At 40.4% G+C, this 21665-nt stretch overlaps 1 protein-coding gene across 1 annotated transcript in view; it reads left to right on the top strand.

Annotated features, from left to right (window-relative positions):
• CHCHD3 (coiled-coil-helix-coiled-coil-helix domain containing 3) overlaps nucleotides 1–21665 on the top strand; it is a 123686-nt gene that overhangs the window by 14268 nt on the left and 87753 nt on the right. The gene's annotated exons all lie outside the window — the stretch shown is intronic.

The following is a 21665-nucleotide window of genomic DNA, read 5'->3' as shown; positions in this document are numbered from 1 at the left end:
CTACCAAGTCTTCACTGAGCACTTGCTATGTGTCCAGCATTGTTCTTGATAACTGCCCAACTGATGGCTAGCTACGCTGATTATTGTGAAATGACAACATAGAAATACTGAGGGTAATTAGTTTTGGGCAGAGTTAGATTTTTCTGTATTTAGTAGAAAGGGGTAAATCTGGTTATAGACTGTGAAATTGAGAAAGAGGAGATCAAATACCATTCACTTGGGGCAATTTTGACCCTCCCGTACTAATGATTACGGCAGTAAACATGGATCGAGCTTCTGATGTGTTTAGAGCATAGGCTCTTAGATGAATAAGAAATAGCTCCTGTCCTCTGAAGCTTCTGGTTTAGTGGGAGAGTTGAGAAAGCTTCATGGTTAATTCATGCTGGACAGACTGAGCATTTTCTTGTTGCTGGATACTCTTTGGCTTTTGGGTTGCACTCGGATTGCCTCCCATCCCACTTGCAGTTCTCAGTCCCGGGTTCTTTGTTGATTTCCACTAAGTAATCTTGTCCAAGTGCATGGCTTTTAAATCTTTACCTAGATGCCTATGACTCCCCAAATTACGTCTCTAGCACTGAACTTTCCCTGAAACTCCAGACTTTGATGGATAATTGCTTATATTAAATCTCTACCTCAGGGTTTCTCAACTTGCCCCATCCCAGACAAGCCTCTGCACCCTTCCCCAGACTTGCTTCTCCTCTCCATCTTCCCCAGTGTATGGGAAACCCCTACCTGGGGTTCAGCCTCAATTCCTTCTTATTCCCTGCCTCAAGCCATTGGCCAGCCCTGTCAGCTCCATCTTAAAACATGCCTGAGTATGTTCCTTGGGCATCCGCCCCCCTGGCTACAGCTTCAGTTCACATGAGCACTGTCTTTTTCCGTACCTTCTGCAGAAGTCTCTTCGCTGCCCCTGCTTCCACTCCTGCTCCCCTGTGCTGTGCTATGCATGCCGGGGCCCTTGCATTCTTTTGAAAAAGTCAGTCAGTTCATGCCCTTTCCCAGTGGTGTCTCTCCATGGTACACAGAATATAGCCTGAACTGCTGTGACTGGCCCTGTCTGCCTTTCCAACATTAGTCATCATCTTCTACCTTCCTTTGCCTAATCATGACTGCTGTCTTCACCACAAGATAAGCAACAGGGACTTTGTCCCACGTCTGTTTGTTCACAGCTGAATTCTCAGCTCCTAGGACAGTGCCTGTTTCTTAGTAAGTGCTCATTATTATTGTATGTTGAATTAATTTAAGACAAATCTCTAAATCCATTTTAAAGGTAGCTACTTTTGATCATTCTAGATAATTCTATAAATTCGATTCAGATGACATTTATTGAATGTCTGCTAGGCAAATAATTATGGTAAACATTTTGAGAGGACATAAAAATAGGAAAAAAGATCTTTCAAAAGTTTAGAGATTTTTTTTGGCAGATACAATTAGATGTATAACAAGACTATTAGGAAATAGAAACATTGTAAAAGAAATCTAGAAGATATTGAAATTAAGTATATCAAATATTTTGGTTTAAGACTAACTTTTGATATATGGGTGTTTTTAAAGTTGCAATTTGCTCTAAAACATGATTTGTTATGGGTAGATTTTTTTCTATTCCTGTGTTGAGGAGATAGGATGATGATGATGGTGGTGATAATGATAATGAAGAAATAGTGATGAAATAATGATAGATGACAAATAATATTTATTATGCGGCAGGTACTTTGCTAAGTCCTTTGTATTTCTCATTTAATCATTGTAACCCTGTGAAGAAGGAACTGTTATTAAACCACTTACATAGAAGGAAACTGCGACTTAAAGCAGTTATCTTGCACACAGTCACACAGCTGGTGAGCCGTGGAGGTGAAAGCTGAATTCAAGTCTGACTCCAGACCAAATGCTGTTATATTTTATTATGATTTGAGTGACACCTTGCGCCATTTGTAGAGAGGATATGACATAAGCCAGCTGGAGGGAGGGAGCAACCGTTTCAGTGATGCTCTTCTCAGGCTTAGAAAAGAATCTGCTGTCTGTAAGGGTGCTGGCTTCTTCCCATGTTGACCCTCATTTAGCTGTGAGTGGAGAGAAAATGCTTTCCTTGTTGGGTTCTCTCTTTGAGAGAGTGGATGGGGGTTGGAAGGTTTTCTCTGAATGCTCGAGGTGTGTGTGGCCTGCAGAAGATCCACCGACACTATGATGAACTCTTGGCCCCATCCCTTCCCCTTCTAGGTTGGACGTGGCTGATGGACTCTTGGGTCCAGCTCAGCTGTGACCAACCTAGGCGCTGATAGCTCTTAGAGTACCACCTGTGTTTTGGTGATCAGGCTAGAACTACATGCTCTACATGATAGCTGCTAGTCACATGTGACTGTGGCAAGTTAAATCAAAATAATTAAAATAAAATTTTCAGCTCCTAAATTCCACAGGTACATTCCGTGCTCAGTAGCTGCGTGGGCTTGGTGTTCCCATGTCAGACAGTGCAGATACGGAACATCCATCATTGCAGAAGGCTTTGTTGCTTAGCTTTAGTCTAGAACATGCTGGGGCTTGGCACTGTGGCTCCATCATTTGGACTGAGTGATGTGCTGAGGATGTGGAACTAGGTGGCTCCTAAGGTTGTTGGCTTGTGAATCTTGTTTCCTCCCTTTTCACTTCCCAGTTGCCCGGGATTATCCCGCGGGGCATTGCCTAGGGGTGGACTGTCCTCCTCAGCCTTCAGCAGAGCCTCCCCACTGCAGTTTGGGTGTGCTGGAGGTCCTGACCCCTTGGACGCAGAGGAGCTGGGCTCATCTGCATAGTCCCATGTGCCTTACAAATACTTTTTTCCTGTCTGCACTAGTATGAAAAAGACTCAAGGGTGATAGGACAGGCTTTTTGAGTATGTGGTTTCCTTACCCATTCCAGTCTAACCCAGGAGAAGATCTCAGATTTGGCAGCTGCGTTGAAGTGATTGCCTTTAGGTTAAGAATGCAGTTAGACTATGATTGTGTAATCAGCAAAGCTTTAGTCTTCTTAAAATTAAAAAAACTGTGTTTATAAATGTAGAAAGCCTCCAAATTTATGTTCTCTTCTGAGTTTGTCTCATTCGGGGGTTTCCATTAGTACTCAATAATAGATTTCTTATGATTTGAAATTTAGATGTGTTATGAATTGATTTTTCAAGCTTACAAAAATATATTGATGAAAACGTCATTCGCCTTTTCTACATTTTTCAGTGTCAGATAAATTATATATTAAATGTGAGTTGAATTTTTAATACTTATTAAAATGCTTTCTTTCTCACAGGATTCTTATTCATACCAGCCCTGGGCTATTCCTATGTGTGAATATAGGGCATTTTATTTGATGGACTGAGAACCCTAGGATTCCATATATAGGAACCAAGTTTTGTTATATATATAGTTTTGAGAATATATTTTATATTGTAGGAAAGTGGGTTCTTCTGAAGACTTTATTGAAACTATTTTTTGCCAAGCTTTGAACCACGTCAATGACTCGTTGCAATAAGTATTTGCATGTAAAACTGTTCGGGCAAAATAATACACTGTGTGACACACAGCAGATTGTAATGCCACGTTAATAAATGAGTGTGCTCTAAAGAACTTAACTGTGTCCTCACTGCCTCGGGTTCTTTACTCCATTACTCGACTATCTTGGTTTGCTTTTATACCAGGTGAGTTTTTTTTTTATTGTACATAGTTACAAACTTACCTTTTCATTAATATCTTGCATCTTTTGATTTTAAAAATCAATGTTGGGTATTGATTTTTTTTCTTCCCACATAGAACTTTTAGTTTTTCTGGCTTATACTGAGCTCAGACTTCGCATGGTTGACCCTGCCTACTGCTGAAAAAACTGTCCCCAGATCAATAATATTAGGAGGCTATTTGTTGAATCTACTAGGAATCAGCTGACATGATGAATCTGGAAAAAAGACAAATGAACTCACTTTTATTATTATCCTCACCGTGCAAGTTTCTCTGTAAATTTGTTGTCATTATGAAAAATAAGAAAGACTTGCCTATTTGTGTTAAGTATATCACTGAGATCACTAAGTATTTGGCAGCCTTAACAAATTGCAGGAAACCAATTTGAGCAGGAAATAGCACAGCCCTAACTAAACAGCCACTTTAGGGAAACAGATTCATCTATAAGTTGTATGTATTTTTCTCCCGGAATCTGGCCCTCCTGGTTATTTTTAAGCAGCTCTTTAAGGCTCATTTAGACATAACACTGTAGGGAGAGTTCAAAGAAAACAAGCTGTGTTTATTCCTTCGACTTGGGTTACAAGAACTGAAGGGAGTTGCAAGGTCTGGGTTTCCAATTTTTAATATATAAAACTTTGTTCTTGAATGTGCTGTAATAGATAGTTTGCCTGACAGTTCCTACTAGGAAGAAATGTATATGCTGTTGAATGAAAGGCATAAATCGAATTCTCTGACCAGTACGTTCTGTTCCTTAATAGAAATTCATAAACTATATTTAATGGGTGATTGAATAACTCATATTGTTAGTTTCATCAGTCAAGTATTAGTGTGCCAGCGGTCTTTGACTTTAAGGAATGAGTAGTTTGACCAAAGCATCTTTAACAAATACTGTAGTGAGTAAGTACTCCTTCAATACCCTTCACCTCCTCTGGTAATATTTTGGAGTAGGTGAGGAATATGAAGTGAGATAAAATATATAAGAGGTATGGAGGTGCTTTAGGAGTTCAGAGAAAGAGGGTAAGGAGCTTGGGCAGGCAAGCCTGCCATCAGGGAAGTGGACTTGAGCCAAATTGTGAGGATAGGAGGGATGAGAGAGGTGTTGGTGTCAGCGGGAGGAGAGAGGTGTTGGTGAGAAGTGTTCTTGGGAGAGTCAGTACACAGACCGGACTGACTGAGGTCCAGGCTTCACGCAGGGTTAATGGCGGGCAGTTGGGGAAGCCGAGGGCCTGGGCCGCTGGTGAGCGGTTCCAGCTCATGGTGGGATGCCAGGTTGAAAGATGCATTAGTTGCCCCTTCAGTTATCCCCACATATTCATAAAATTTTTTTTCATTTTTTGAGTTGGAGTCTTACTCTGTCACCCAGGTTGGAGTGCAGTGCCACGCTCCTGGCCACTGCAGCCTCGACCTGCTGGGCTCCGGAGATATTTCCGCCTCAGCCTTCCAAGTAGCTGGAACTACAGGTGTGCACTACCACACCCAGCTAATTTTTTTTGATTCATTGTAGAGATGAGGTCTCACCAAGTTGCCCAGGTGGGTCTCGAACCCGTGGGCTCATGCATGACATTTCTGATGTTTGAAAATGAAGTGCTGATTTTCTCATTGATATTTTTATATTCAACAAACAAATACGAGTGGCAAGAATGTGTGTTTTCTAGCATAGTACTAAATAAAGCTATTTTCATTTTCAGTTAAAAATTAAACAGCTCCATAAGCATGTTTTTTGTCCTTAATTGCCCTCAGCTGCTTGAGACAGTGTGGCTTGCAGGGTAGAACAGGTGATTCCCGAGCAGGAAGGTGAAATGATGCAAGTGGGTTCTTGGAGGGATAAAGTGAGGAAAAGGTGAGTTGGAAGCTAGAGGTAGAGAAGCCAAACAGCTGGGTCTGGGTGGAGGTGGCAGAGACAGAGAAGGGCTTGGGTGGACGTGGTAATCAAGGCCACGAGGCTGTTTAGTGGCAGTCCTTGACTCATACTTCAGTTCTTTCTCCCTGGTCTAGGGCACTTATTTGTGCCACTTGATTCATCAGTCTTGTGTTTATTTTTGAGAAATAAGAAAATGTTGGAGCTCGGTTTATTTCAAAAATGAGAGGAAGGCACAGGAAACTTTCTTTTTAATAGAACAACAAATCATTGACAATATAGTTTATATTCCATGGTATGTTGGTCTGGTAAAAGGAGAGTTGTGCCCAGTATAGTTTCTATTCCATGGTATGTTGGTCTGGTAAAAGGAGAGTTGTGCCCAGAAGAAAACCCTGCAGTGGTGGAGGGAAGGAATTAGAGGAAAACTGAGTAGCTTTGAAATGCCAGTGAGTCACACCTTCTGAGAGTTCCTCCTATTGGGGACTTCTGCCCATCCATGTCCCAGTTAATGCGTTAGCCACTGGCCTCAGCTACTTTTTACTGTCTTCAGAGCCCTGCCCTGTGACCACTGTAGCGTAATTTTCTTTGCGTTAAGTGCTTCCATGTGGTGTGAAATCAAGTGTGCCAGCCATCTCCTACTTTTACTTGAGTTACTAGAAAGAAGCAGCTATTTTGTTAGGTGCATTGCATAATATTGATAAGAAATACAGAAATGCCATGGAGTCAGTTAACTCAGGAGTTACTCTCTAGTAATTTCAATGACAACAGGGAAAAAAGATGCTGTTTTAAGGAAACCCCCCATTTTTGGTACAGTGGATTTTGGTTACATTATCTATAAAGTGAACTGTAAAACTGGAGTATATTTTCCCATAGAATGTGTTGTCATTTGGCATAACTAAGTAGAACATAGATATCACCAAGAGTATGTAAAAAAAAAAAAAATCTAGCTAGAACAACTATGTACGTTTTTTTTTTTTTTTTGAGTTGGAATCTCACTCTATCACCCAGGTTGGAGTGCAGTGGCATGTTCATAGCCACTGCAGCCTCAACCTACTGGGCTCAGGCGATCCTTCTGCTTCAGCCTTCCAAGTAGCTGGAACTACAGGCACGCACCACCATGCCTGGCTAAAACTGTATAAATTTTGTAGTCATGCTTCAAGATTTATACAATAAAACCAGACACTGGTTATATAAGCTTCTCTAATGGAATGGAAAGCGCAGGACGTGTAATATATAAAACACTATTTTTGATTTAAATTTAATATTCTCATTGTAAAACAGTTAACGAAACTTTTGTGTTTCTTGGAATTTGACAGTCTTGAGGGCATCATTTGGATGGCCCAGATCTCTTAATCAATTCCCCAAGGGGGTTTCAAATGCATATTTTCCTGTTGCAGGTGCAGGTATTCAAAATCATTCCATTAACCGTCCAGCTGTCAGCCAAATAGTAGGTTATTGTTGTTGATGAGGATGTTTTTCCTTGCAACATATATTCTAAAAAGTAAGGTCTGACCCAGCGTTTCATTTCTTCCCTTTGCCCTTCCCCGTCTCCCTGGTTTATTCAGGATTCCTCAATTCTGCTCTGTGTTAGGCCAAGCTGGTGCTACCAAGGAACGGTAAGTGCTTTTAAGTCCCCCTTTTAAACCTGCTCTGCCCCCAGGCCTATTTGACACTGTTGACAGCTGTCACTGATGGAGTGTTTCTTGGAAAGTCTGGGAACCTGTGTGGGTCATTATGGTGACCTACCCCACTCGTTCACAGAATTGCCATGGCATGCTTAGACTGTCTTCTGGTTCTCTGTACCGCGGTCCCTGAATGAGGGGTAATTGAAATAGGGGCTTTAATTAGCCATCATCAGATGATTGGAGCTTGAAGTTGCTTTAAGTTACAGGGTAGTAATGGTAACTCTCGTTACACCAAGGATGGCAGATCGTGGGACTATATGGGGAAGTGCTGGCTGCTTAGAGCTGGCTTGTGTCCTCCTGTATCATTAGGACTTGCTTTCTTTGTTAGGTAAGTGCTGCTGCTCTATCCCCCATACCATGCACCCTGCTCTTATTGTGTTTTTTTATTTTTTTTCTGGTTCACCCCATCTCTGCTGTAGTCCTGTAAGGAATACCCACGGCTCCTGTCTGTATTTGGTGGGTAGCCATGATGCTTTACCCTGCATCTTCCATTGAATGATTTCAGGTTTTACAGTTTCTCCCATCCCTGGCAACCCCAGCCTAGTTGCCATCTTCTCTCTCCTGCACTGCCCTGGCATGCTCTTGCTTGGGCTGCCTGCCTGTGGTCTTGCACTCCCCCACCTATTCTCACTGCAGCCCTAGTTAGCTTTCCAAAGTGTAAAGCCAACCATGCTCTTCTTCCCCTTCCTCTGAGGATGACGGTCTGCACAGTCTTTCCTCTGCTCTAGTCTCCCGTGTCATCTTCAAATCCTGCTCTCTCATGGGGAACTTCTTTATCTAACCTTGTTGCAGTTCTTGAGTGTCCTTGAACTTGTCCTTTTGGGCTTTTGACTATGTTGCCATCTTCTGTGTGATCACTGTTGCCCCAGCCATGCAGCCCGTTCCCCCCCACCCTCCCCCGCACCAATTCCCCTTCTCCTGCTGGCCAACTTCTGCTCAGATCCCTGCCTGGAACTCATTTGCCCCGGGGGGCTTTTCCTGACTCCCTTTCTAGGTTAGCTGCCCCTGCTGTGTGGACCCACAGCACCCTCCTGTCATAGCAAGTGTCACATAGTACTGTGAGTGCCCGTTTGCTCATCCTGTTCCCTCAGATACCACAGTCTTTATTTTTTCATTTGTCCTTTCAGGACCTTCTTTGATGGTTCTTGCTGCATTTTCCCTTCTTGGGTGTTAACCTTTCTGTAATGAGGTGAGAAGCAGTTATAGGACTTTGTTTGCTACAGGCAAACATTGACCTGTTGAGGCCAAGTTGCTTAGGCAAAGTGGGATAGAGGGATGTCTCAGAGGGTTGAGGAGATTTCCTTCAGAGCCTTTCCCTCTCTTCTTAGTGTGAACTTCCCAAATTGGTATCTTTCTGAAGAATCTCTTTTTCTGGTATGATTGGTTCTACTTAATTTTGATCCTTGCTGTGGTCTGCACTTCCTTGTGTTGTAGTTATATGTTGACATGTCTGTTTTTCCTGCTTGATTATGAGCCTTTGAGTGCAGGTAATGTTCGCCACTCATCTTCTGCACTCTTAACCACAGTGACTCTCTTATAATGTTTCGTGCTCAGTAGATGTTTGCGGAATGAATGAACTAAAGCAAATCAGAAAATGAAGCCATGTGTCAGCCAAGAGGCAAGGAGGAAAGAAAGAGGGTTTGTCTTTCTCTCTTGGATTGTTCCGTTGGGCATGGGTGTGAGGGTTTCACCAGGCTCTGGATAGTGCCCATGCGACACTTTGCCAGTTTCAGGTCCCCACCATAGCAAACCCAAGGAAGCCCTGTTGGAAGAGGCACTTTCTTGAATGCCATCTTGGGAATAGTATGTGTTTGTGGGGGGTAGTGGCTAGGGAGTGGGACCCTGACTTGAAGACACTGATGTGGAGACTCATGCCCTCCTCATAGTTTATTACTTTAGTTTAGAAAGAAAATACTCTGTGTGGATTTGCCAAGTTTTGGGGCATGCTGAAGGAAGTCAGAATGTCCCCTCTGGGATCCCTCTTACTCTTAGGTCCTAGTACTCACCTTTCCTTCTCCATTGGGCCGAAGTTAATCTGATGTCAGTCCCTTTGCCCCTGGAGTTTTAGGTTGGGTTGGGTTTGGTTAGGGTTAGGTTGTGTGCTCTGAGCCTGGGACTCTGACTTGGGCAAGCAGCTCCTTAGCCCTCGCTGCCTCCACTGGTAGAAACCCAGACTTGTTTCTTGCCAACACTCTGGGACCCTTGAGAGTGGAATTCCTTTTCACCAACTCTTCTGTGCGACTGTTCTCATATTGGTTCTCAACCACTGACTCAAGGATCATAGCTTTTTCCTTCTGGAAAGGGTGGTCTTTGTGCCATCACTCCCTTCCTCAAGTTTCCAGGAACTGCTCTTGAGCTCTGGGGGTTTTGGTGTCTGGAAGTTCAGTAAGGTTGAGATTTAGTTTTGGCTTCGGGGTAGGGGTGGGAAGGAAAACCCAGTGTGGCGAGGACTAAGAGACCAGAGAGCTGGTTTCCCATGTGTTCAGCACACAAATATCTAAGTCTTAACTAACAAAGATACAGGAAAGCATCTAAGAACTTGCTTTAGCTCATATGGGCTTTTATTCAGTGCTTCCCATTTTTACCTTATCCTCAGGTGCTGCAGTCAAGATGATGCATGTAACTGTATCACATTGGCTTGGCTCTATTTTATTTGGTAGTTACACTACATTCTTCAGTTGCAGTTAGTTTTGCTGTTGACATAATGGCTATCTTATGACTTTAAAAATAAGATAAAATGTTGATTGCTGTATGTAGTTTTGAGGATGGGCCTGACAAATGACATGAAAATCGATGACTATAATCAGGATAGATTTGATTTAAATAAAAAAATAGTAAAGCAGAATTTAAGGTCAATAGTTACTCCAAAAACATTTTTATTGTTCTGTTATGAAACCAGCTAGGTTATGGATTCTGAGTATTGTCTTTATAATTATTTAAACAAATTATTTTAACAAAATATATTTGAGTATAAAGCCCCCAGCAGTTCCCATTTCATTTCCCTTCTTGACTCTTGTGCTTTTAGCAAGAGACGACTTTAACTGTGCATGGTCACTTATAGTGAAAATAAGGTCAGCTACCTTTGTTTCCTTTTTTGCTAGTAGGAAAAATGAGACTGGATAAGCAGCTTTTGTTTAATTTTGTGGGACAGCACAGATATTCACTGGGCACAATATGTTTCTTAAATTTTTCCTAATAACATGTTGACTTCTCTGTGAATCCCATGGGATTGAACCCATAAACTGCTTTTGTGACACTTTTTAAAAACTTCTAATAATGTTGCCTTAATATTCCATCTCAACAGCTTTTTAGGGTGAGTGTTATAAGATTATAAGAAGTTATAATCCTCTTTTCATGATTATTCTTTGGCCTTTGACATATTTTATTAGTTTTTTAATAAAATCTTTAAGAAAAACATGGACTGTATAATGAAAAAGTTTTTTTCTCAAGCTTGATAAACATACAAATGATAAATTACTTCCTCTGATTTTTTCCCTATTCTATTAAACATTATACCTTTTCTGACATAGCCATTGTTTTATAACCTATGTTCATCTTTTTTTTCAAAAATAACATTTGTAAAAATGATAGAGTAAAACTTTTAAATAAAACAGTGTTGTTTTTTTTTTTTAATTGCTCATTATTGCTTAGAGGACTATGAACTAAACCTTTTTAAGTCCATGCTATGTTTTGATTGAGAACTACCCCCTTATCTCTATCCAAGTAAAATTCTTCTAGTCAAACTGTCAGACCTCCCTCATAGACCTGCTGCATCCTTTCTTACAGACCCCAGTAGGCACGGTTTGTACCAGGCTGACCAGACCCAGGTGAAAAGACCTACAGAAGTCATCGCCTCTGTTTTGCTGGCAGTGGTGTAATGTGGTTGTGTGCTCTCGGAGGTAGGGTGCAGGGGAAATGAACTCCAGTTCTTCAAATTGGAAATAAAGAGTTGAATCACCTCTGAATTGGGGTGTGTGTGTGTGTGTGTGTGTGTGTGTGTGTGTGTGTGTGTGTGTGTGTGTGTGTGTGTTTTATGTTAGCATTTAGAGAGCTTTTTCCATGAAATAGTTGTGTGATCTTGAGCAAGTTGTTTCATTTTTCCTCAGGAGAAAATGGGCAGACTAATGTCAGCTCCACATGGTTGTCATGGAGACCAAATGAGATGATGTACAGGTGCTGAGTGAAACATTCTAGATGCTCAATCAATGTCCCTTTCTTTGCTCCTCTCTGATGTAGCACCCAGGGCCATAGCTTCACCACTACCTTTCACCTGCTCCAGACTGACTCTTTCCAAGTGAACTACTTTCTGTCTACCTTCTTTGTCTTTCACTTGGTTTTCTGTGCCCTTGTGCAAACAAACATTTACCAGATGCTGTACTGGTACCAAAGATAAATAAAGCAGAGTAGTGCGTAGGAGTTGTGATGGGACACATGTGTAGCATAGAAGACCGATTGAGGACTGACTGCCTGGAGGGCAGGTGAACTTCATGAAAGAGCTGCTGATGTTGGAGCTGAATATAGAAGGATGATAGGAGCTTACTGGTCAGACATGATGGGATTGGTGGTGGGGGATAATGGGAAGGAGGAAGAGTGTTTCTTGGGAGAAGTAATGGTGGGTACAGTGGCTAGAATCATGAAGGGCTTGGTGATTCTGAGAACTAGTTACATTTATTCGAAATGCAAGTACGAAGTGGGAGATGAGAGTACAGGGAGTGAATGTGAATGGAAAAACAAAGCTAAGAAGTGTGGAGTGGCTTCTGTGGGAAATGGTCTGTCCCTGTCTTTATCCTGGCTTTCGCTAATCAGTATGTGTGTATGAGTATGAGAGAGAAGGGTCACCTCCAAGATTGCCTTGTCAGAACTTTTCTTCATTCTGCTTGTCTTGCCTTCTCTAAACTCACATGATATTTTGTCTGATTTTCTCTTGGTGGCACTACTTTCTACAATTTATTTTTTTTTAAAGAGATGAGGTTATGCTATGTTGCCAGCTCAGTGATCCTCCTGCCTCAGCCTCCTGAGTAGCTTGAATTGAGTACCTGTGAATTACCATCACATCAGTCCTTCTCCATTCTAAAAATAGTTACTTATATATAGCTGTGTTGCCATCTTAACTATGCGTTCAACTCCTTGAGGGCAGAAGGCACACCTGGGAGCCCCTGGTTCCTTTGTGACCCATATGGCGTCTGCCTTACCTGTAGAAGGTTCTTAAGAAACACTTGACATTGTTCTTAGGAGAGTAAAAAAAAACCAAAAAACCTACAAAAACACTTGACAGTGGAGAGAATGAATGGAAGGGTTCATGAGCATCTCAAGCTTCTTCAGAGTGAGTAACTTTGACTTCAGAAGCATTATGTTTGATGAGAGAAACCAGTCACCAGAGACCTCACACTGTATGAGCTCATTGGTATGAAATGCCCAGCATAGGCAAATTTACGGATACAGGAAGTAGTGGTTGCCTCAGCTGGGGACGGTGCTTGTGGCAAGACAGGGTGTCACTGCTGGTGGTTGGACAACTCTGTGAGTGTGTGAAAAGCCATTGCTCTGTACACTTTAATTGGGTTACTTTTATGGTATATGCATTTTAGCTCAATAAAACTGTTGAAATACTTTTACAGTTTTGTCAAGTTAAAAATTATCTTTAAATGAATTTTATTCTGTTTTCACATTTACCACATGCACTTATGGACTTGCATTATAAAATGTATTGCTTTTTAAAATGTTGATGTTCAGTACTTGAGCTTTGGGAATTCATTAACCCTTTGAAAATGCTAGGGAGTATGAGAGGGAACTTCTGGAGAGCTGATTGTGCAATGACCTCATTCTTTCTGTCAAAGGAATACTGCAGTAAGTTATTTTAGTATTAGCAGAGTGGCATTGTTGGATATATTTGAACAGTTTTTTTTTGTTTTTTGAGTCTTGGAAGAAGTTTGTCTTTAGGGAGTAATGCACTACTTTAGTCTAATAAAAAGACTTGGCATTGGCAGAAGTACAAGGAATGGTGCTGCTTTTTTTGTAACCTTCAGAATAAAGAGGCAGATATAGTTTGTTTTTTAGCCTGTTGATCTTGTACTTCTCATTAACTACTTTGCTTTTGAAGTCTCCTAAAATAGCATTTATGGCGCCCCCATTAATAAAACATGTACCCTTAGATAAATTGTTTAACATGCTTTTCATGTTTCTCCCACATTGTAGGGACTAGTAGTTTCTGTGTTGATGAAACTGAAGGAGTCCTCTATTCTGGTGTGCTCATTCATGTAAAATTTTGCTCTCTTGAAAGATGAACAAAGATCATAACCAGAAGATATTTGTCATGCAATCTAGTCATAAGAAATCTTGAGCGAGCTCATCATCGGATAACTTGCAACAGTTATTTTTTGACATTCTGTCACCAGAGTCCTCTGTTAGGACATTTACCATGATCATGTGTGCATTTTTCTTTCTCATGTGATTGCCACCTATCTGGACAAATGGGATTTTTCAGATTAATGTCCTGGGGAGGAGGATAGGATCTATTTGGCCCTGATTTAATAGGCAGTGGGTGGTTCCTCACCACAGATCTGATTGTTATTGGGTTTCTTAGGAGACTGTCATAGCAAAAGTATTAAATTTTGTTTCTCTTGATTTATCCTTCAACTAGCAGAATGTTTTCAATGCATTGCCTGGGGCTGGATCAGTAGGTCTTTCCAAGTATGAATGGGAGTGCTTACCAGACCAGGGAGAGGCAGAGGCCTCAGGATTTGGTGGGAAGTTCTCCCAGTTGTCCACAGTAAGCCCCTTGCCCCTCCTGTGCACGACCCAAGAGGTTGCCCCAGGTTCCTGTAAAGTAAATGCCATCCAGCGCCGTGGTTAGGTGTAAGGAACACTAATGAACGCTGATAGACACTTAAGCCCTGCCATGACTGAGCCTGGGTCTCCAACTTTGCCCTTTACTGTACTTGTGTTGTCCAAGGGTAATAGGGGCTTACATAGCTCTTTTAAAAATAAGTAACTCTTGTAAAATACAGAGCGGTGGCTGCCAAGAGAAAAATCAGACAAAATGCCATGTGAATTTGGAGGAAGCTTAGGGCAATGGGCTACAAGCTAAAGCCACCACTGTTGCTTGCTCAAGCCCCGTTATTGCGCAAGGGGACTCAATGCATTTCCACAAAGAAAGAATGGGTGCGGCTGAAATATGTTGGTAGGATAATTCTTCAGGCTTATAATGGGTTTTGGGTTAACTTGGAAGCCCTAATAGCATTTCACTTTTTAATGAGGAACATGCAAATGCGCTTTGGCACCCTGAAGGTGTTGGTGTCTTCCCAAAGATTCCCGTCAAGGTTGGCTCCTCTCTGTTCTGGTTTTCTGTATGCTTCATGAGAGGGCTTGAAATGTGAACTTTGGATTTCAGCATTTGGGTTCAGTTATTAAATCTCTATGTAGTTCTGATGGAAACACACATTTATATAAACACAAGTGTGTGTGTGTGTATCTGTCACTTGTGAAAATAATGTGTCGACCACAGAGACACTACTTTGGACATTTTCACAGTGTAGGAGTCACTGAGGTTCCCTCGCAGCACAGGCTCATGTCAGGGACAGGCTTTTCCTGCCTGTTGTTTTGCCCAGGACTGGCGTGGCTCGCTGGTGGAGTGAATGGGTTGTAATTTACTTGTATAATAGTCTATGTAATTTTGACTGCCTTTTGTTTATTCATTTTTCCAAGCGGTGGTGGTTTCTGTTTCTCTACTTCAAGAATATCAGCTACTGCCAGACATGGTGGCTCACACCTATAATTCCAGTACTTTGAGAGTTCAAGGTGAGAGGATTACCTGAGTCCACGGGTTCGAGACCAGCCTGGGCAACTTGGCGAGACCTCCTCTCTACAATAAATCAAAAAATTATCTGGGCTTGGTGGTGCATGCCTGTAGTTCCAGCTACTTGGAAGGCTGAGGTGGAAGGATCATCTGAGCATAGCAGGTCGAGACTGCAGTTGCAGTGAATGTGCCACTGCACTCCAGCCTGGGTGACAGAGTGAGACTCGGACTTAAAAAAAAAAAAGGAAGAATATCAGCTACTGTATTCCTGCTCTACCCTCTCTCCCATTATATTTTTAGTAGGAGGTAGGAATTATTATGGTGTGGTATGTGGAACCCCTTTTACACTGGGCCAGGTCATCTTTCAGAAAGGGACAGACTAGAGTTTGTAAATGCATTGCAGTGGTTAGCACAGAGACAAGGTGATATAAGGGAGGAGATCAGGCTTTTGGACCAACCAGTCCAGATCAGCACAGGTTTTGTATATAAAACTGGGCAATGCTTTCCTCAAGGCTAACCCAGAACACTGTTTAATAGAGACTAAACGAGCATATTCTTGGATTGCTGATTGAAAATGCCTCTGTCTCAACCTTGTTACCAATGAGCCATTTTACTTTGGATACATTTCTTTATTTCTTTGGGTCTTGTGTTTTTATCTGAGTGTTATCTCTAAGATTCCTTTGATTGTGAGCTTTTTAGATAACCATTTTCATTCACCTTTGTATCCTAACACCTGGACGAAACGTTCTTTTAAGAAATGATTGAATCTGCAGCTATGCATATTTACTGCCTGAGTCATAACAATATAGTTATAATTATGAGCTTATTTGTATGTGTCTGCGAACATTTGTAAGGGATTTGTCTTTTTTTGAAGTTTATCCTCAAGCATTTGGAAATATACTTTTATCTCTATATACTCATTCATATTTAGACATATATGTGTGTATGTGTATGCCTAGATCTAATATATAAAATTTAGAAATAAGACAATACATAGAAATGATCAAGGTACATGAAACTGCATTAAAAAATATGTTGCTTTAAAATAATCCGTTTATGTTTCATTATTTGGATATTATGCTTAGAATAACTTGACCAGCAGACAAATGCAATTGGCAGCTTCTAGGTTTAAAAAAACTTCAGAGATTCAGGAAAAATTAGTAATTAAAAGGGTGCTGTCAGGTTAGTAGGTCTAGATTTAACACAACAACTGTGTCTGGCTTGTGGGATATGCGTATTGTGTGGCCTCCCCACACTGTTGACCTGCCCTGTTGCAAGCCAGAAGTGCATTGTAATGGAGACAGAGACCCTGCCTTCTGGAATGTGGCCCCAAGATGTGGCTTCTTGAGTGTTGCAGTGCCCTTTGGTTTGCAAGAACCATGTCAGTGTCTGCAGAAGGTTACAGCTGGTGGGTGTCATGCTAGGCTTCTGCCTTGCTGTGGTCTGCTTCTGAAGGAACTCTTCAGACATTGGACAGTGTTCTCCTCTGTGCTTGAAATACTGTGTGTTATTGCATCTAAGATGCCAGTAATTATAAGATTATAGGTTCTGCTAAGATAAAACCTTGATAGTTAAGCAAGCTATAACAAAGTACTTTCTTACTCGTTAGAATATCCATTTTTATATTTATTGGATAAACATAGAAAGGAACATTTAAGTGAAATGAATTTGTTACAGTATTTTGAAATTTACAGTCAGAGTCTAGGTCTTTGAATCGTTTTCTGACTCCAACTGTGTAGGTGAGTGTATTTTGTACACTGTCACCCTCTGTACATTAAGAGTGCTAGTGACGTGGCAGTCTTAGAGTGCTCTTCTGCAGACTCCAGGGTGCTCTCCCAAGCTGCTGACTTTCACTTAGCATTTTTGATGCTTCTGCTTTCTTGATTTTACATAAACAACATCATGTGCTATGTTATGGTTACTACCTGGCCCATGGTGTTAGCAAGATGCCATTGGTATCAGAGACATGAAAATGTGAATAAATGTGTGTCGTAGAATCAATGGCAAGTGACAGCAGTGCACTGACTGTAAAAGGGATTGTGACCAAGGAGTCACTGTTCTGGAAGGTATGAGTGGAGGGGTGGAATATGGAATATTTTCCTTTATTCTAAATGATTAATACCACAATTAAATATATTGTTTCATGTTCAGACACTATTATTCTCTAATTGTTTTGATGTCCATTCCTTTTTCTCTTTCTTGAAGAATATTAATGGAGAGTTTAACTGGAAAAGACTAGCTCTGTTCTTTCTGTTTTTCTGAATCATTCTTCAGACATCAAACATACTTTGCCCTCCCAACAGTCATAGTAACATGTAAGTTATGAGGGATACAGAGATCAGTAAGTCAAGTTGCTTTCGAGGTTTTGGTGGTTAAATGAGAAATGGGAATATGCATAACTCATGAGAGGACAGTATAGTCCTGTAACTCTGATTATGCATGATAAAGAGTTTACTGAGCTTCATATGCCTCTCCCAAATTTTATTTTTTTAAAAAACATAATGGAGCATATAAAGAGAAAAGCATGTAAAATGAAAAAAACAAGGTAGGATAACATTGCTGGGCAATGGATTTTTAAAATCGAATTATATCTGCCTTCAGTAAACTTAAAAAAAATCTTGTGTCAAAAAAATAAGTAAATGTGTACAATCTTGGATTGGATCTGAGTCAGTTTTTTTCCTTTAAAAGTCATATATATACAGTTTATAAAATAGAATATAGTTTGTAGATGATAGTATTGTATGGCTGTTAATTTCCTAATTTTGGTCAAAGTACTATAGTTATGCAACAGATTGTCCTTATGTTGTGGAAATCACATTGGAATATTTACAGGTAAAAGGCATCATGTCTGCAATTTATTGTCACATGTTTCAGAAGAAAATATTTGTGTATGTTTATGTGTGTGTAGGGCACATGTGAGTTTTTTTTTTTTTTTTTTGCGTTGGAGTCTCACTTCGTTTCTCAAGCTGGAGTGCAGTGGGTGCTTTGTAGTATTGCAGCTTTTCTATAAATTTGAAATGATTTCAAAATAAAAAGTTACAGAAATGAAAAACTTGCTAAAATATCAGCTGCCTAATACTTTAAATCAACACATTTGCTTCATGTGACTTTATGAATTTTTTTAAATGTCATTTTCTCTTGTTAGAAACTCACAGAATGTCCTCACTCTGGTTTCTTGCTTTCAGACACTCTGAAGTACTGTCTTCTTTTGTGAATTTATATATCTTCTGAGGCTTGATGGGGGAGTATTTACACCTATGGTTCCATGTACAGCTGTTCTCCAAATACTCTAGTATGACTGTGTCTGAGAGATTTTAAATTATCTTTTGGGAGATGGTTTCCTTTACTTACCCCTTGATAGTGACTTTCAGATGATCTGTGACTAGCTGTTTTTATGATTTAATTCAGAAAGGGGGGAGTCTTCTCTTGTTACTTTCTAACATTTAGTAACATTTAGTTACTTTTTAGCATTCCAACACAGTTTGTTACTTTCTTTTTTTTAATAATCAATATTTTTTATTATGATATTGTGGGGTACAGTTAAGGGTTAGGTATACAAATATGCTTCGTTCAGGCACCCTTGTTGATAAGAGGTGTCTCCCTATCCCCAGACATATTTACTACCGTTAATTCCATCTCCCTTCCCCTCCGTCCCCATAGTATCCCACCACTGTCAGTCATTTTCTTACAGTATTATGTTGGATGTTCAAGGTCCACTATATGAGTGAGAACATGTGATTCTCAGATCTTTGTTTCTGTGAGAGGTCACTCAGTATTATAGACTCTAGTTCCATTCAGGTTGCTGCGAAATTCATGATTTTGTTGTTTTTTATGGCTGCGTAGTATTCCATCGTGTATATGTACCACATTTTTTTAATCCAGTCCTCTTTTGATGGACAGCATGGTTGCTTCCAGGTTCTTGCTATTGTGAACAATGCTGCGATAAACATACGTGTGCAGGTATCTTTTTCATAGAGTGATTTGAGTTCTTCAGGGTATATTCCCAGTAGGGGGATTGTGGGATCATATGGGAGGTCAATATTTAGAGGTTTTAGGAATCGCCATATTGTTTCCCACAGAGCTTGCACTAGTTTGCACTCCCACCAACAGTGTAGAAGTGTTCCCTTTTCGCCATACCCTCTCCAGCAACTGTTATTTTTTGAGTTATTGATAATTGCCATTCTGACTGGAGTTAGGTGGTATCTCAGTGTGGTTTTGATTTGCATCTCCCTGATGATTAGTGAGGTTGAACATTTCTTCATGTGTCTGTCGGCTGCTCGGATGTCTTCCTTTGAGAAGTATCTGTTCATATCTTTTGCCCATTTTGTAATGGGGTTGTTTGGTTTTTTCTTTTCAGCACGTTTGAGTTCCTTGTAGATCCAAGATGTTAAGCCTTTGTCAGACCTGGAGTTGGCAAATACTTTTTCCCAGTCTGTAGGCTGTCTCCCTGCTCTCTTGATGGTTTCTTTGGCTTTGCAGAAGCTTGTCAGTTTAATGAGGTCCCGCTTGTCTATCTTCTCTCTTATGGCCTTTGGGTTTCGGGTTTTGTTCAGGAATTGGATGCCAGTTCCAATTTCCATGAGGGTATGTCCTTCATTTTCTAAGGTTCTTATGGTTTGAGGTTTTACATTTAAGTCTCTGATCCATTTGAGTTAATTTTTGTGTATGGGGATAGATAGGGGTCCTGTTTCAATCTTCTGCATGTGGTCAGCCAGTTTTCCCAGCACCATTTACTGAATAGGTTCTCCTCTCCCCAGTGGTAGGTGGTGGAGGCTTTGTTGAAGATGAGTTGGTTGAGAAATTGAGGTTTTGCTTCTGGAATCTCAATTCTATTCCATTGATCTATATGCCTGTTCCTGTACCAATACCAAGCTGTTTTGATGATTGTAGCTTTATAGTAAAGTTTGAAGTCTGGTAATGTGATACCACCTGCTTTGTGTTTTTTACTGAGGATTGTTTTGGCTATTCTTGAATGTTTGTGTTTCCATATGAATTCCTGTGTTGTCTTTTCTAGGTCTGAGAAGAATGTTGCTGGTAATTTGATGGGTATTGCATTGAATTTGTAGATTGCCTTAGGTAAGATGGACATCTTCACAGTGTTGATTTTTCCAGTCCATGAACATGGGATATTTTTCCACTTGTTTGTGTCATCTTTGATTTCTTTGAGCAGTGTTTTGTAGTTTTCATTGTTAAGGTCTTTCATGTTTCTGGTTAGGCAGTTGCCAAGGTATTTCATTTTTTTTGTGGCTATTGTGAGTGGAATTGTGGTTTTAATTTGGGTTTCTGTTTGTTTATTATTGGTGTAAAGAAATGTGATTGTCTTTTGCACATTTATTTTATATCCTGAGACTTTGCCAAAATCCTTATCAGTGTAAGGACATTTTTGACAGATTCTCTTGGGTTTTCAAGGTACACAATCATGTCATCTGCAAAGAGAGATAACTTGACTTCCTCTTTTCCTATTTGGATACCCCTGGTTGGCTTCTCTTCTCTGATTGCTCTAGCCAGGACTTCCAATACTATATTGAACAGGAGGGGTGAGAGTGGGCATCCTTGTCTTGTGCCAGTTTTCAGGGGAAATGGTTCCAGTTTTTGTCCATTTAGGAGTATGCTGGCTCTGGGTTTCTCGTAGATGCTTTTACTATTTTGAGGTATGTTCCCCGTATGCCTAGATGTTCAAGGGTTTTTATCAAGAAGGGGTGCTGGATTTTAGCAGAAGCTTTTTCTGCATCTAATGATATAATCATGTGGTTTTTGTTTTGACATCTGTTGATATACTTAATTACATTTATGGTTTTACAAATGTTGAACCAGCTTTGCATCCCAGGGGTGAAGCCTACTTGGTCATGATGGATAATTTTTGAGATGTGTTGTTGAATCCGGTTCGCTAGGATGTTGTTGAGAATTTTAGCATCTATGTTTATCAAAGATATTGGCCTGTAGTTCTCTTTCTTTGTTGGGTCTTTACCTGCCTTGTGTATCAATGTGATGTTAGCTTCGTAAAGTGATTTGGGGAGAGTTCCATCTTTCTCAGTCGCCTGGAATACCTTCAGTAGGATTGGTATCAGCTCCTCTTTAAGTGGCTTGTAGAATTCTGCTGGAAAGCCATCTGATCCAGGACTTTTTTTGGTGGGTAGTTTTCTTATTACGTAGTCAATTTCCTTGATTATTATTGGTCTATTTAGGGTCTCAATTTCTTCTTGTTTCAACCTAGGCAGGTTGTGTGATGATAGAAAGCCCACCATTTCCTTAAAGTTTTCAAGTTTGTTTCTGTACAAGTGTACATAGTAGTCTCTAATGATCTTTTTTATTTCTTCAGGATCAGATGTGACTTCATTTTGTGTTTCTGATTGTGTTTATTTGGGCTTTTTCTCTCCTTTTCTTGGTCAGTGTAGCTAGGGGACCATCAATCTTGTTTATTCTTTCAAAGAACCAGCTTTTTGTTTCATTGATTTTTTTTTTTTTTGTATTATCTTTTTGTCTTCTATGTCCCGGATTTGGGCTTTTATTTGGGTGATCTTGATTCTTCTGCTGATGTTAGGGTTTTGGTGGTCTTGCTTTTCCAGTTTTCTAAGGTGACTTGTTAGGCTGTTAATTTGTGATCCTTCCAGTTTCTTCATGTGCGTTTGTAGAGA

Source organism: Carlito syrichta, unplaced genomic scaffold (genome assembly GCF_000164805.1).
Source record: "Carlito syrichta isolate Samal-C Ts95f unplaced genomic scaffold, Tarsius_syrichta-2.0.1 Scaffold301568, whole genome shotgun sequence".
NCBI classification, from domain to species: Eukaryota; Metazoa; Chordata; class Mammalia; order Primates; family Tarsiidae; genus Carlito; species Carlito syrichta.
Note: the sequence above shows the minus strand (reverse complement) of the source record. Positions and strands in the feature narration are given on the sequence as shown.